This window comes from Hibiscus syriacus, unplaced genomic scaffold (assembly GCF_006381635.1).
Source record: "Hibiscus syriacus cultivar Baekdansim isolate YM2019G1 unplaced genomic scaffold, ASM638163v2 tig00117046_pilon, whole genome shotgun sequence".
Classification (NCBI taxonomy): Eukaryota; Viridiplantae; Streptophyta; class Magnoliopsida; order Malvales; family Malvaceae; genus Hibiscus; species Hibiscus syriacus.
The window spans coordinates 621,730-636,689 of NW_024063536.1; the positions used below are offsets into that span (position 1 = coordinate 621,730).

Consider the following 14,960-nt stretch of genomic DNA (forward strand, 5'->3'; position numbering starts at 1 on the left):
TATATTTATTTTTATAGTACAAATTGTACTAATATAATTACATAGTATTCATGTTAAATATATACGTTTTTCTCTTTTTAATATTTATTTGAATTTGTAAGGTTATGTTATGTTCTATTTTAACATCCAAACATTTAAATAATTGAATAAAATTCAACAAAAACTGATTTAATTACTTAAACATATTTGAAATTTATATCTCATTTCATAATATTAACAAATTTCAACAGAAAGGATTTGAATATCCTTTAAATTTATTTCTTCATATTTTTAACATCATGTTCATAAAATAAATATAATAATTTTTCATAAAACTTTATATTTAAATAAACAAATCATATTGTTTGCAAACTAAAAAGTTTGTATTTTTTAAAAATAAAATTTTAAGTAAAAGTTTTGAAAACATTTTCAACCCTGAATTATGTTTAAACTGTAGAAACTACATGTTAGAGAGGGAAAAAAAACCAAGAATGTTAAATATAAAGGATAAAAGAGAGAGAAATGAAGTGTGTTGCAATGCAAGGAGAGTATTAAAAGCATACATGGATGCATGCTCTCAGACGGCAGATTAATGGGGCTTTGAATTTGAAAGCATTTAATTGTCTATTATTGAGTATTTATTACATGAAAAAAATGTAGACGTACTTTAAGTCATGCTATGTCTGTTATTGTTAACGCCAATGTTACCGTATTTGACTATATTTCCCAGCTGACCACGAAAATTGGTGGTTATGCATTAAATCTTACTTAATGTGCTTGTGCCTTTTGCATAAAATGTATATTATGTTAATAGAACATTACTTTTAAAAATATTTATTTTAAATGTATATTTTTGTTACTAAAATTAGTGTTTCATGTTTCTTCCATTATCATTTAATATACTTAAATTTTTTTATTATTTTAAGATCATTCTATCAATGATCATTCATAAAATTTATCAATCAATAATTACATAACACATGAAATTAATTTATGTTTAATATTTTTTTTAAAAAAATAAAAAGCACTATATTAGAAAAATCTCCCGAAATTTTTATTTCCTAAACCTCAAATTCTTAATCACTAAATTCTCTAAAGATAATAGACCAGGCAGTGAGTGCATGGTGTGGGTTTGGATAGTAATGTAATCTTATCGATGGTGACAAATAGAAGATAACTGTGTGAAAAAGGATTTCGTACCACATGATTTAGAGACGACGTGCTAAGACATGTGATTTCGAGCGAAGATGTGCGATGATAAGGATGTTGCGGAATTCGACTATAGGATCGAGTAAAATCGCAACTGATAATTTGAGAAAATAAAAATAAAGATAAAGAAGATACAAATTTTACGTGAAAAACTGCTAAATAAAATAGGGTAAAAACCACAGGTAACGTTAGAAGAATTTCACTATGAGAAAATAGGAATTACAACTTCTCTCAATCTAACAAGGAGAAAACAATAACAATTCTCTCTTGATAAAAAAGAGAAAATAACTATCAAGAAAACTCTCTAAATTCTCTAGTATTGGGAGAAAGCTAGAATGATTTTGGATGATTTTGAAGCTAAATGAGTTAGGGTATTTATAGTTGAAGCTTAAGGACTATTCTTATAAATACCCTAAAGCACATAGACTAAATTTGAGATTTTACTATTACCAATTTTCAACAAAATACAACCCCTTTTCGGTGCCCCCATTTTTGACTTCATTTGGTGCATTATTGTTCAACTATTGTTGCCATGCACCGAAAGTGCATGATTAAGTCAAACTTTCAACAATCTTCCACTTGAAGATTTGATTGAAGCAATCATATCTTCACACCATTCTTTCTACCTTGTACCTTTATGTTGCTTACATTTCTGACAGGCCACAAAAAGATCGATACCAAGTAAATTTATCAACATTGATCGCATTCATCATGAAATCTGCTATGTTGTATTTGGTATGGATTTTCTGTATATCTACCGTCCCTTCTTCCACCTTTTCATGAATGAAATGGTACTGAACTCGTATGTGTTTTGTTCTTGAATGAAATGTTGGATTCTTTGCTAGATGCAAGGTGCTTTGACTGCCACAAAACAGAGAGACATACTCTTGATTGTGCCCATGCTCCTCCAATAGCATCTTCAACCAGATTGCTTCTTTACTGGCTTGTGTAGCTGCTACACATTCTGCCTCTGTTGTGGATGTAGCCACAACTGACTACAATTTTGAAACGTAGCTTACAGCTCCACCAGCAACTTTGAACACATATCCTGTAGTAGATTTGTTTTTATCCAAATTCCCTGCATAGTCAAAATCGACATACCCATTGATAAATAAGTTTGATCCTCTGTAACATAATGCAATATTTGAGGCCCCTTTGATGTATCTCAGGATCCTCTTTACTGTATTCCAATACTCTTTTCTTGGATTCGCCATGTACCGACTAACCACTCCCACTGGTTGTGCAATGTCTGGTCTTGTGCATATCATAGCAAACATTAAACTTCCCACTACCGATGCATACGACACTCGAGACATCTCCATCATCTCTTCTTCACTGCTAGGACTCATACTGAAGGATAATTTGAAGTTAAGATGAATAAGGGTAGAAATTGACTTACAATCTTGCATGCTGAATCGTGGCAAGATCTTCTTCAAGTAATTTTTTGTGAAAGCCAAATCTTCCTATTAATTTTGTCTCGGTGAATTTCATCCCTAGACTATTGTTTGTTGATCCCAAGTCCTTTATTTCCCTAGCCAGTTGTGCCTTCAATTCTTCAATATGATCTTTTTTGGGTCCTTCAACTAACATATCATCCACATACAACAACAATATAACAAAATCGTTATCACCAAACCTCTTGAAATAAGCACAAGGGTCTGCATTAAGTCTGTTGTATCCAAGGCACATAACGAATGAATCAAATTTCTTATACCAACACCTCGGTGTCTGCTTTAGACCGTTCAGAGATTTGTTCAACCTGTAAACCAACTTCTTCTTTTCTTTTTCTTCAAAACCATCGGGCTGGAGCATATAAATCACTTCTTCAAGATCTCCATGAAGAAAAGTTGTTTTAACATCTAGCTGCTCTAGATGTAAGTTCAATGTAGCACACATTGCCAAGACTACTCGAACTGTTGTTATTCGAACCACAGGAGAAAAGATTTTATTGAAATCAATACCTTCTTTTTGAGCATATCCTTTGACCACAAGTCTTGCACGATACTTTTCAACTTTATCGTCACCATTTCCCTTGATTTTAAAGACCCATTTGTTACCAATTGGCTTCCTTCCTTATGGTAGTGACACAAGGTCCCATGTATTATTTTTATGAAGGGCTTCAATTTCTTCTTGCATCACCATTATCCATAGTAAAGGATCTGAGCTATTTATTGCCTCCTGGTATGTTGATGGCTCATCGTCCTCTGTTAAAAGGCAGTATGCAATATTACCTTCTATAACATAATATGAGTGCTAATTGGGACGTCTTCTCACACGATCTGATTGACAAGTTGTTGGAGCTTCAAAACTCTCTGGTTCTTGTTCATCATGTGATGGTTCTGCTTCAGAAGAATCTCCTTGTTCAAACTCCTTTTCCACATGTATATGTGTAGTCTTTGACTTTTTAGCGCTATCGTCGTCTTTTTTTCTTTGTAGTTTATCTTCTATAAAGATAACATCCCTGCTGATGATCACTTTGCGGGCAGTGGGATCCCACAAGCGATACCCCTTTACACCATCAGCATACCCCAAGAATTTACATTTCCTGGATTTTGGATCCAACTTTGAAATTTTTTGGAAGTTGTACATCTCGTACACTGTACTTCCAAATACATGGAAGTTTGAATAATCAGCTGGTTTACCAGTCCACATATATATTGGTGTCTTCAGCTCTATTGTAGTTGATGGAGCTCGATTCACCAAATAACAGAAGGATTTACTGCTTCTGCCCAAAATGATTTTTCTAGGTCTGCAGCCCTCAACATTGCTCTTGTTCTTTCTAACAAGGTTTTTTTCATCCGTTCTGTCACTCCATTTTGTTGAGGAGTGTTTGCCACTGTGAATTGTTTTTTTATGCTTTCTTTCATGCAAAAGTCATCAAATTCTTCACTTGTGTATTCTCCTCCATTATCTATTCTGAAACATTTGATCTTATTTCCAGAATCAAGTTCCACTCGCGCTTTAAAGTTTTTGAAAGTTGAAAACACATCTGACTTCTTCTTAATAGGGTACACCCAACATTTCCTGGAGTAATCATCAATAAATGAGACAAAGTATTTTGCTCCACCTAGGGATGTAACTGGTGCTTTCCATACGCCAGAATGAACCAATTCTAGAACATTTTTTCCTCTATAATTTGATGTGTTGAATTTCAACTGGTGTTGCTTACTTGTTATGCAATGCTTACACACAATAAATGATACTTTTGTTAAGCCTGGAAGTAGCTTTTGCTCCACAAGGACTTTCATTCCTTGTTCTGACATATGTCCAAGTTTATGATGCGATAACATTGCAGAATATGAACTACATGAGGCAATAGAGGCTTCTGTTTATAGCAAAGTTGATCCCTTCAGCATGTACAAGTTTGCAACTATATTTTCACCTTTCATCACCACAAGCGCTCCATGGAACACCTTCATGATTCCTTTCCGTGTTTCAATCTTGCTTGCATTATTATCCAACAATCCGTAGGATAATAAATTTTTCTTCAGGCCTTTCACGTGCTGCACATCTCGAACAACTTTAATTGTTCCATCATACATCTTTAATTTGATGGATCCCATGCCAACGATCTCTAAGGCATGATCATTGCAATTATACACAGATCCTTTTGAGACAGGTTCATAATGATGAAATCATTCTCTTCTTGAGGTCATGTGATATGTTGCTCCTGAATCAATGAGTCATATATCTGCAAATAGTTTTCTACCTTCCACGGTTGTTGACGCTTCACAACATAGAGCATCTCCATAATCTGAAGTGTTTGCGGTATTACCTTGTGGATTTATTTTTTATTTAAACTCCAACAATCATTCTTCAAGTGACCATTCTTTCCATAGTTGTAGAACCTTAAATTCTTCTTGCTTCTCGACTTCGATCTACCATGTTTGTGACTGTTGCTTTGGCCACGTTCTGTTGATCTCCTTCTCATCGTTGTCAAAGCTTCTGCTTGTTACAGATTTACTTGTTTGTCTTCCTTGTTCTTACGCTGATTTTCTTCTTATAGAACATCACATGCAACGTCATCGAAGACTAGACTGGTGACATTACTGTTTGTCAAGTTGATGATGAGTTGATCATACGAATCAAGTAGACTTTGAAGTAGAAGTTCATCACGTTCTTGTTCTCCTATTGTACATCTTAAGGATGTAAGATGAGAAAATAAAGTGTTCAATGTGTTTAAGTGCTCCGTCACTGAAGTAGATTCTGGCATACAAAGGGTGTACAATTTCCTCTTAAGGAAAATTTTATTGTGCAACGATGTGGCCTCATACAGTTTGGTGAGATGATCCCATATCTCCTTAGTTGTATTCTTCTCCTCGATGCTTGACAATACTGCTAATGCTAGATGGAAGTTTTCTATAGCATTCCCATCAATTTCGATCCATTTGTTATCATATTTGAAATCTACTGACCTTTCACTGATAGTTGCTAGACATCCGTCTTTCCTCAAGATAACATGAAGACATTCATCTTCAATTTTCACAATGAGAAATTTCTCCCATTAAACTTTTCAATATCAAATTTCGTTGCCATAGCTTCTATTACGGATAGCTCCCACTATTTCACTATCGTGAATAGTTCTCTCGAACCTTCAAAGAATGAGTAATACCTTATTACTTTCTTATGTTGGAGGATCCGCCTTTTGGTAGAAACTACAAAGACAATAAGTAGATATTACACACTCTAATCTGGCTCTCTGCTACCAATTGTTGCGGAATACGGCTATCAGATAGAGCAAAATCGCAACTGATAATTTGAGAAAATAAAAATGAAGATAAAAAAGACACGAATTTTACGTGGAAAACCCCTAAATAATATAGTGTAAAAACCACGGGCAACGATAGAAGAATTTCACTATGAGAAAATAGGAATTACAACTTCTCTTAATCTAACAATGATAAAACCATAACAATTATCTCTTGATAAAAATGAGAAAAAACTCTTAAGAAAAGTCTCTAAATTCTCTAGTATTGGGAGAAATCTAGAATGATTTAGGATAATTTTGAAGCTAAATGGGTTAGGGTATTTATAGTTGAAGCTTAAAGACTATTCTTGTAAATACCCTAAAGTATAGGGACTAAATTTAAGATTTTACCATTACCAATTTTCAACAAAATACAACCCTTTTTGGTGCCCCCATTTTTGACTTTATTTGGTGCATTATTGTTCAACTATTGCTGCCATACACCGAAAGTGCATGATTAAGGCAAACTTTTAACAAAGGGGATTTCTGATCGAAGAAAGTTCAACAACATAAAAAAACAATCAATGGTGGCTGATTTAGTGACAACATATGAGATTTAGAGATTTGATGTTAGGAATTTAAGGATTTTAAGATTTTGGATAATTTAGATACATTAGAAGTTTTTTTTTAAAAAAAAAAATAATGATTTCAATTTTTAAAAAAATTAAAAGAAAATAAAAAATATTATGTGTCATGTTTGATTGGTTACTAATTTTTTTTAATGGTGGTTAATGATTAAGCACATTAAATGGTACTTTTGAAAATGTTACACATTAAAAAAAATACACCTAAAATGAAAAAAAAGGTAAAGTATACAAATGTTTCATTGATTAGTCGACGTTACTTTGTTGAGTTTCTGACTATCAAAAGTTATAAAATGATAATCGGATTATTCATGTGTTCCAAACTTATCTTTTTTTTATTAAAAAATAAAAATGATTATCTGAGGTGAACGTTAATGTACTTCCTGATATATGATAAAATCATATTTTAGTGATGTCTACTGGCACTGCCATTGTTTTCAAGTACTGGCTCGAGGGTATAATGTTTCAAACATTTGCTTGACGACATAATATAAACGGAGAGTCGATCTACAAAATACAACTCAAACCGTTATGAGATCATATTTTATTATATCCCAGTCAACATATCAACATCCATATAAAACAATCAAACAATCGCTAGCTTTTTAACGGAAAAGGACGAGTATGTAATATATGAATAGTTGGGTGATCATTTTGTGGTTTTTAATAGTCGGAAGACTTAACAAAATAACATCCTATAATTAAGGGACCATTTGTGTATTTTACCAATAAAATATAATTTAAATCATTAGTATTTAATTAAGTTTAAAATTAAAGAAAGAAGTCAGAAAAGGTGAAAGGAACAAAATGATGAGAAGGAGAGTGTTGAGCAAATAGATCGAAAAGAGCATTGGGGTTGGGGTAAAAACAGTGGATTACAGAGAGAAGAAAGAAAGAAGAAATGCCTGGAACACGTGCAAAAGGGTTTGTTTGTGTGTTTGGTTTTGTTGCCTAAATCAATGCATGGTAGTGGAACAACACATCATCTTTTTTTTTTGGTGATGAAACAACACAACATCTTCATTCACTCATGTTTTTTTTAATTTCTTTTAATCCATACTCTTTCTTACATATTATATTAACTGAGGCAATGAAATAGACAAGAAAATATGAAAATAGGAGCAGCGTTTAATTAGAGAATACAATTCATTACAAAATACGAATGCATGTCTCTGTCTGTCCCTGTAGAAATAATTTCATGTTTGCGTGTTAGAAAGTCACACCCAAAGTGAAAGTGGTGTTGGTTATTAAGGTTAACTTATGGGACAACCAACCAACTGACTTAGCTCCCAGTTTCTTCTCTTCTTCTTCTTCTTCTTCTTCTTCTTCTTCTTCTTCTTCCTCCTCCTCTGCTCTTCCCTATGAAATGAAATTATCTGCCAAGAAGACAATATAAACGAGGAAAATGGGTGAAGGAGACGCTTTAGTATCATTGCTTCCTTTTGACAGACATGTCGAACAGGTTCACTTCTTCTCTCTTTTTCGCCTCTTTCAATATTCAAAATAAATTAAGATTTTATGTTGATGATTACCTGATCCTCATTAATTTAGTGTGATGCATGTAATGTTTCAGGCAGTATTGGCAATGAAGAAGGGAGCTCATCTTTTGAAGTGTGGAAGAAGAGGGAAGCCTAAATTTTGTCCTTTCAGGCTTTCTACGGTGGGCTTTGTTTTCACTTTTCTCACCTCTAAATTCCCTCTGCATTTCCATTTTCTTCATATATAATATTCATTCATCTGCAACCATGGATTTTGCCTCTGGTGCACCTTTCTGTATCTGTTTAAACAAATATTAAAGTATAAGGACCAAATTTTGTTTGTATTTCAGGATGAGAAATATTTGATTTGGTATTCGGGACAAGAGGAAAGGCAATTGAGATTGATCTCTGTTATTAAGATTGTCGCTGGCCAGAAGACCGTACGTATTTTGCTACTTTTTAATTTAACATGCAAACTATATATATATATATATATATATATATATATGTTGTTTTGAAATTTTCATTAACATGACTTTGTATAAGTTGATGCAGGTCAATTTTCAAAGGCAATACCAACCCCACAGGGAGCAACAATCAATTTCACTTATTTATTATGTTAATGGTGAACGCTCTCTGGATTTGGTAACATTTTCTTTAATGCTGTTTACACATTGTACTCTTTATTGGCCTTTCTGTTCGATTTACATCTCTTGCTGCATAGATATGCAAGGACAAAGCAGAGGCTGATGCTTGGTTCATCGGTCTGCGAGCAGCGATATCGAGATCTCACAGTTGCAGATCGGTCTCCGCTTTGAGGAATCGTAATCGAGCCTCGCAAAGTTGTCTAAGCAGTCCTGCCGGTTTTATTCGAAGAAAGCACAATCTAGGAATTATGGAGGAAAAGAATCAATTTTCTCAGGTTTTGTACATATGTATATATGAGCCTTAACTTCGTTACTTTTCCACAAGATATGCTCTTTTCATTTGACATATAATGTTTGCTGAAATCTTCAAGGTGAGAAGCTTATGTGGGAGCCCTTCGCTGTCGCTTTCCGAGAGGTGTTTTCAGATGGTTTGTCATATTCTTCGGATAGCTTTTATTCCTGGGAATCAAATTTGTCACACACGCAGAACGTTACGGATACTACTGTAACGCCAGATTCTCCGTATATTCAACTGGATGATGTCAAGCAGTGGGGAATATATTATGCAGCTCCCGAATTTCGGAAGAATACATCTCACAGGTTTGCAGCACCTACTCATTGCTCTGCACAAATACAAAAGAATGAGATTCTAAAGGATGTAATGATATGGGGTGAAGAGGTAGTTGGAGGGAACATTTGCGGTGTCCACTCGGATAGTTTTGGTGTTCAGAGTGGGTCGAACTCCAACGTGTTGTTGCCTAAACTGCTAGAATCAGTAACAATGTTGGATGTGCAGTGCATATCTCTTGGAGCTAGGCATGCTGCTTTAGTAACGAAACAAGGTGAAGTCTTTTGCTGGGGTGAGGCGAACGGTGGAAGGCTCGGGAACAAGATTAACATCGATATCAGCCATCCCAAGCTTGTTGAATCCCTCAATGGGATTGCTATGCGAGGTGTTGCGTGTAGTGAGTATCAAACATGTGCCTTGACGCAATCCGGCGAACTTTATACTTGGGGCGGTGAACCGTATACAAACCAGTGGTTGCCGCATAAAGTTTCTGGACCACTGGATGGTGTAAATGTGCTTGCAGTTTCTTGTGGAGAGTGGCATACAGCAATTGTTTCCACTGCAGGGAAACTATTTACATATGGAGATGGAACGTTTGGAGTTCTCGGGCATGGGAACACACAAAGTTTGTCGCAACCGAAAGAAGTTGAGTCTCTTAAGGGTTTATGGGTGAAATCCGTTTCTTGTGGACCATGGCATATGGCTGCTATCGCTGAAATTACGAAGGATCGAAACAAGCTCAATGCTAACGGTGGAAAACTATTCACATGGGGAGATGGTGATAAAGGCCGGCTGGGGCACGCTGATGGAGATCGAAAGCTTATACCAACATGTGTTGTGCAGCTTATGGATCATGATATTATACAAGTTTGTTGTGGAGAAATGTTAACTGTTGCACTCACTAGTAAAGGTACAGTTTACACAATGGGAAGTGCGGTATATGGACAGCTAGGGAACCCACAAGCCAAGGATAAATCCATAACCGTCGTAGAAGGGAAGCTTAAACACGAATTCGTGAAGGAGATCTCTTCTGGTTCGTATCATGTTGCTGTCTTGACATTAGGTGGAAGTGTGTATACATGGGGGAGGGGTAGTAATGGACAGTTAGGATTAGGTAATACGGAAGATCGAAATACACCAAGTTTTGTCGAGTTGTTGAGAGGCCGGCAGATCGAAAATATAACTTGTGGCTCAAACTTAACGGCAGCTATCTGTTTACATAAACCGATCACCGTTAGCGACCAGTCAACTTGTAGAGGATGCGAAATGGCATTCGGGTTTGCAAGGAAGAAGCATAACTGTTACAATTGCGGTCTTCTGTTTTGCCATGCATGTAGTAGCAAGAAGGTTGTAAATACGTCATTGGCACCGAATAAAAGCAAGCCTTGCCGTGTTTGTAATTCGTGCTTCAATCAGCTACAAAAGGTCACAAATTTAAACAAAATTTCGAAGCCTGAAAACCGAGTGGTAGGGCAAGTATTGAGTCCTCAAAATCTGAGAGGTTTCCTTGATGAGAAAGATGCTTCGAAGAGCCGATTACTTTCACTTAAGCATACATCAAGTTATGAAGAACTTGCTTCTTGTTTGCCAGCAGCAACACCACGATGGGGCCAGGTATCTTGCCCTGTTGTTTTCGATGCACCTCAGGCTCAAAGTAAAATGCTGCTGCTGGCTCTCCTCTTTCCCAAAATCAGTCCCCTCTGCGATCGAAATTTACTATTCTCGATTCCGTGATCGTGGAGAATGATTACCGAAATCGAATACGATGCTCAATGAAGAGGTTCAGTGGCTGAAAGCTGAGGTATGTACCTGCAAGTATATATGCTGTGTTGAACACAGTGATGCCCTTTTCAATATTGTTCAACTATATATGTGCATATTCTCTACTAATTAGTGGTGTTTCATCCAAAGGCAAGGAACCTTGAAATGCAATGCCAAATTGGAAGCCAAAAGATCGAGGAATGCCGGCGAAAAATCGAACACTCTTGGTCTTTGGCAAAGGAAGAAGCTGAAAAATGTAAAGCAGCGAAGGACTTAATAAAAGCTTTGGCATTAAGGGTGGGCTACAATTTATCTTATATCTATGGATTGAGAATTGTGTATATGGATTTGAAGTGTAACTATAATCTTTTTGCTGCTGCAGCTTCACACGATTTCGGAGAAATTCCCTTCTGTAAGAGAAGAGAAATCAGCGGGCATTGATTTTCAATATCATTCACCTAGAACTAGAAAGGAGCCTCTAAGCACCGAGAAACATAGTGTTGCAGGTGAGGGTGAGCCACATTTACTTTGTTTGCATACGGCGACTGCGAGGAAAGTTAAATCAGCGACAACAACAGAGGAACAAGGGGAGAGTCTATGTGAAACTCCGATCGTGTTCTTGAATAAATCGAGATCGATGCGGATGCAAATGAGAGAGAGAGGCAGAGAAAAGCAAGACACAACGGAGCAAACTGCAGGGACAAGTAACAAAGATTCCAAGGCAGATGAGTGGGTAGAACACTATGAAGCTGGGGTGTATGTTACCTTTACAACTCTGGCAAGTGGGCACAAGGGGCTAAAGCGAGTAAGGTTCAGGTAATACATGTATGTGCATATATTTACATAAAAGCATGCATAATATGTATGTATGTATGTTTATTTCCTAGTTTATTCCATTAATTCGAATCCACGTGGCGGTGTGCCTGTATAGTCGGAAGCGATTCACAGAGAAAGGAGCAGAGCAATGGTGGGAGGAGAATCAGCTGAAGGTTTATAAAAGATATGGAATTGAAGAATCCTACTCTCATTCAAACCAAAAGCATTAGGGAAATAAAGAGTTTGTAGCAGTTATAAATATATGTTCATCGTCACTACAAGGTTTGATGAATATTTTAAGTAGCTTAGCTGATCACTTGCATTACTGTAAAATTGTAAGCGAGATTAGTTTCCTTAATTTGAATTAATGAAATTAATAGCATCAATATGTACGTGTTTGTATATATCGTTCAAGAACCAGCTAATAATTGATTTGGAGGGAATAAGAAAGATAAAGTCTGCAAAATTGGGTGCTGAATTATTCCTTCAATTTTAATGAGTTCCGCAAAACCAAATAAAAGTTTGAAACGCTACGAAAGGGATAGACTCCAAATATATAAGCAAACAGCGTGGTGAGTAGACTCAGCAAGACGCATCCCATCTCCAAACGCATCGATCCTGACCTTCTGGCGGTTTAACATCAATGATATGTTGCCTGATATCATCATCATCAACCCAATACTCAATAATATGCCTGTTCCGGAAGCCATCAGAAAGAACAGGAATGTAACACTCTAAACTCGATTGGGTCTAGAGTGCCACGTCGAGCTACTGAGACAACCCTGAATTTCAAAATCTATTCGTTTTCTTTTAAAACATACTCTATGATATCATACAATATATAAAACATTTATTAAAATATTTTACAAATCGGAGCTTCATGACACATAATTTAAAATCAAAATAATGATGTTTTTAACTCAAATACATAAGTAAGGTGATATGTGCTTTATTTGATTATTATTTTGCTTTTAAATTGCTACTTAATTGTTGGTTTTAGTGGTTGATTTGTTCGTTTTGATTCATTTTTTGTGCAAGACAATAGATTCTGGAAATTGCACTAAAATGACAGAATTATGCAGTTTTTTATTTTTTAATTTTTATTTTCGAAATCAAGGCTGGATTAGTGGGCATGACTCCGGGCATGACGCATCTGAAGAGGCGATGAGTCAAACACCTTTTAGAAGGTCCAGTCAGCACTTCTAGAATGATGAATGGATCAACCATACGTTTCTGCGATTCGAATTTAAGTTAAACTCATGTTTTTAGTATATTAGTTTAAATATTATATTATATTTTATCTTATATTTGTTTTTAGTATTTTAGTTTGAATAGTTAAGTATTTTCATTAGGAGTTATATCTTTATTTTAGGAATTATATTTTCCTTGTTTTTATAATTTTGAAGGCTATAAATATCCTCTTAGGATAAGCCTAGACACACATTCAGAAATCATTCTTCTTCTTTCCTCTAATTTTATAAAAGTTTTTTTTTCCTTTTCAAAGTTCTCCTTTGTTTTATTTTTATTTTCAAAGATGATAAGTATGATTGTCATTTTTAACTAATTTCTCCATAGCCAAAGGCTGAAACGATGACTCAATCTCTATTGTGAGGATTGAAAAGCACTAAAATAACTTCGAGTTATTTTCTCAATTTTCTAGAGGAATAAGATTGACAATCAACCTATCTTTTTAAAATCAAAACGTTTTCAAATAAAAAAGAGCTCGTTGATTCAGAAGTTGTTCTGATTTATAGTTAGGAGGAAGAATCGGCTGATAGCAAGTTCGACTTCCTATGAACACACTTAGCTGCAGTTCGCTAAGGGAAATTGAGATCGGGCTCGATTCTCATTGAGGCAACATAGTTCAAATCGGGTTTCCAGATCCATAAAACAGTTTAGCGCTAACGACGATAGTCGTAGTTAGTCTCTGTCAAGGACTGATATCCAAAAATAGATTTTGGGTTATTGGTTCACAAGATAGAAAAACAAGTTATAGGGGTTGGGCCCTGTAGACTGTAACAGGAGAATAACCGAAGAAAATATTTATTCCGATGATCAATAGGGAATTTGAGGCAAAAGCTGAAGCCAGAGGCTAATTTAACTATAAATTTCTCTTTATCACAATCACTTTATATTATTTAATTAATTATTTTCTTTTATTTAATTTTTATCTTTTATTTAAAAAAACAACATTTAAACCCTCATTTAATTTCATCCAAAACTCTACATTATCTCATCCTGTCAAAATTTGCGCCGTTGCCGGGGACTTCGGCTAAAGTAATTGATAAAGTTGTTTCTTTTTTATTTATAACCAGAAGTAATCTAGGTGATTTGGTAGAATTTGATCCAGAAATCGAAGCTCTAGCCAGACGAATTCACACAAAAAAATTCGAGAAAAAAGAATGAAACGACAATAAGAATAACTGGAGCATTCAGATCCATAATTAAATCATGAAGGATCATCTTCCTTTGATACAAATGAAGAACCGATAACTGAAGATACACGAGGCATAGAGAACATGCCAGAACCAATGGCAGATCAGACGATTCGATAGTTAGTTGTGGTTCCTGTCGTACAACAACCTCTATACATCACTTTTTCCTCAAGGCACAACTCTGTTTACTGTGAAAACAACCTTATTAATCTTTTTCCTATATTCCATGGGCTTCATAGTGAGAGTCCACACAAACATCTCATAGAGTTTCATATGGTATGTTCATGCATGAAACCTCAAGGAGTATCTGAAGACCAAATAAAACTACGAGCTTTCCCTTTTTCTTTATCTATTTTAGCCAAAGAATGGCTATTTATTTACCTCCCAATTCTATAAATACTTAGGCTGCTTTAACTCATATTTTTCTTGATAGGTTTTTCCCAACAGAAAAAAGCAAGTGAATTAAGGAGAAGCACTCTGGGAATTAGACAAAAAGATGGAGAATCGTTTTATGATTACTCGAGCGATTTAAAAATCTTTGTGCAAGTTTTCACATCACTAATTATCCGAGCAAACGCTCATCCAGTATTTCTATGAAGGGTTGCTTCCAATGGAGATGAAAACTATAGACGTTGCTAGTGGAAGAGCTCTTGTAAACAAAACACCAGCTGCAGTAGGGGAATTTATTTCGACAATGGATGCCACCTCTCAGCAGTTTTGGCACTTTAAGTGAACC

The 14,960-nt window shown here is 35.4% G+C and overlaps 1 pseudogene; it reads left to right on the forward strand.

Moving 5' to 3' along the window:
- The first annotated feature begins 7,845 nt into the window (after positions 1 to 7,845).
- On the forward strand, positions 7,846 to 12,145 carry LOC120197103 (annotated as a pseudogene).
- The last annotated feature ends 2,815 nt before the right edge of the window (positions 12,146 to 14,960 follow it).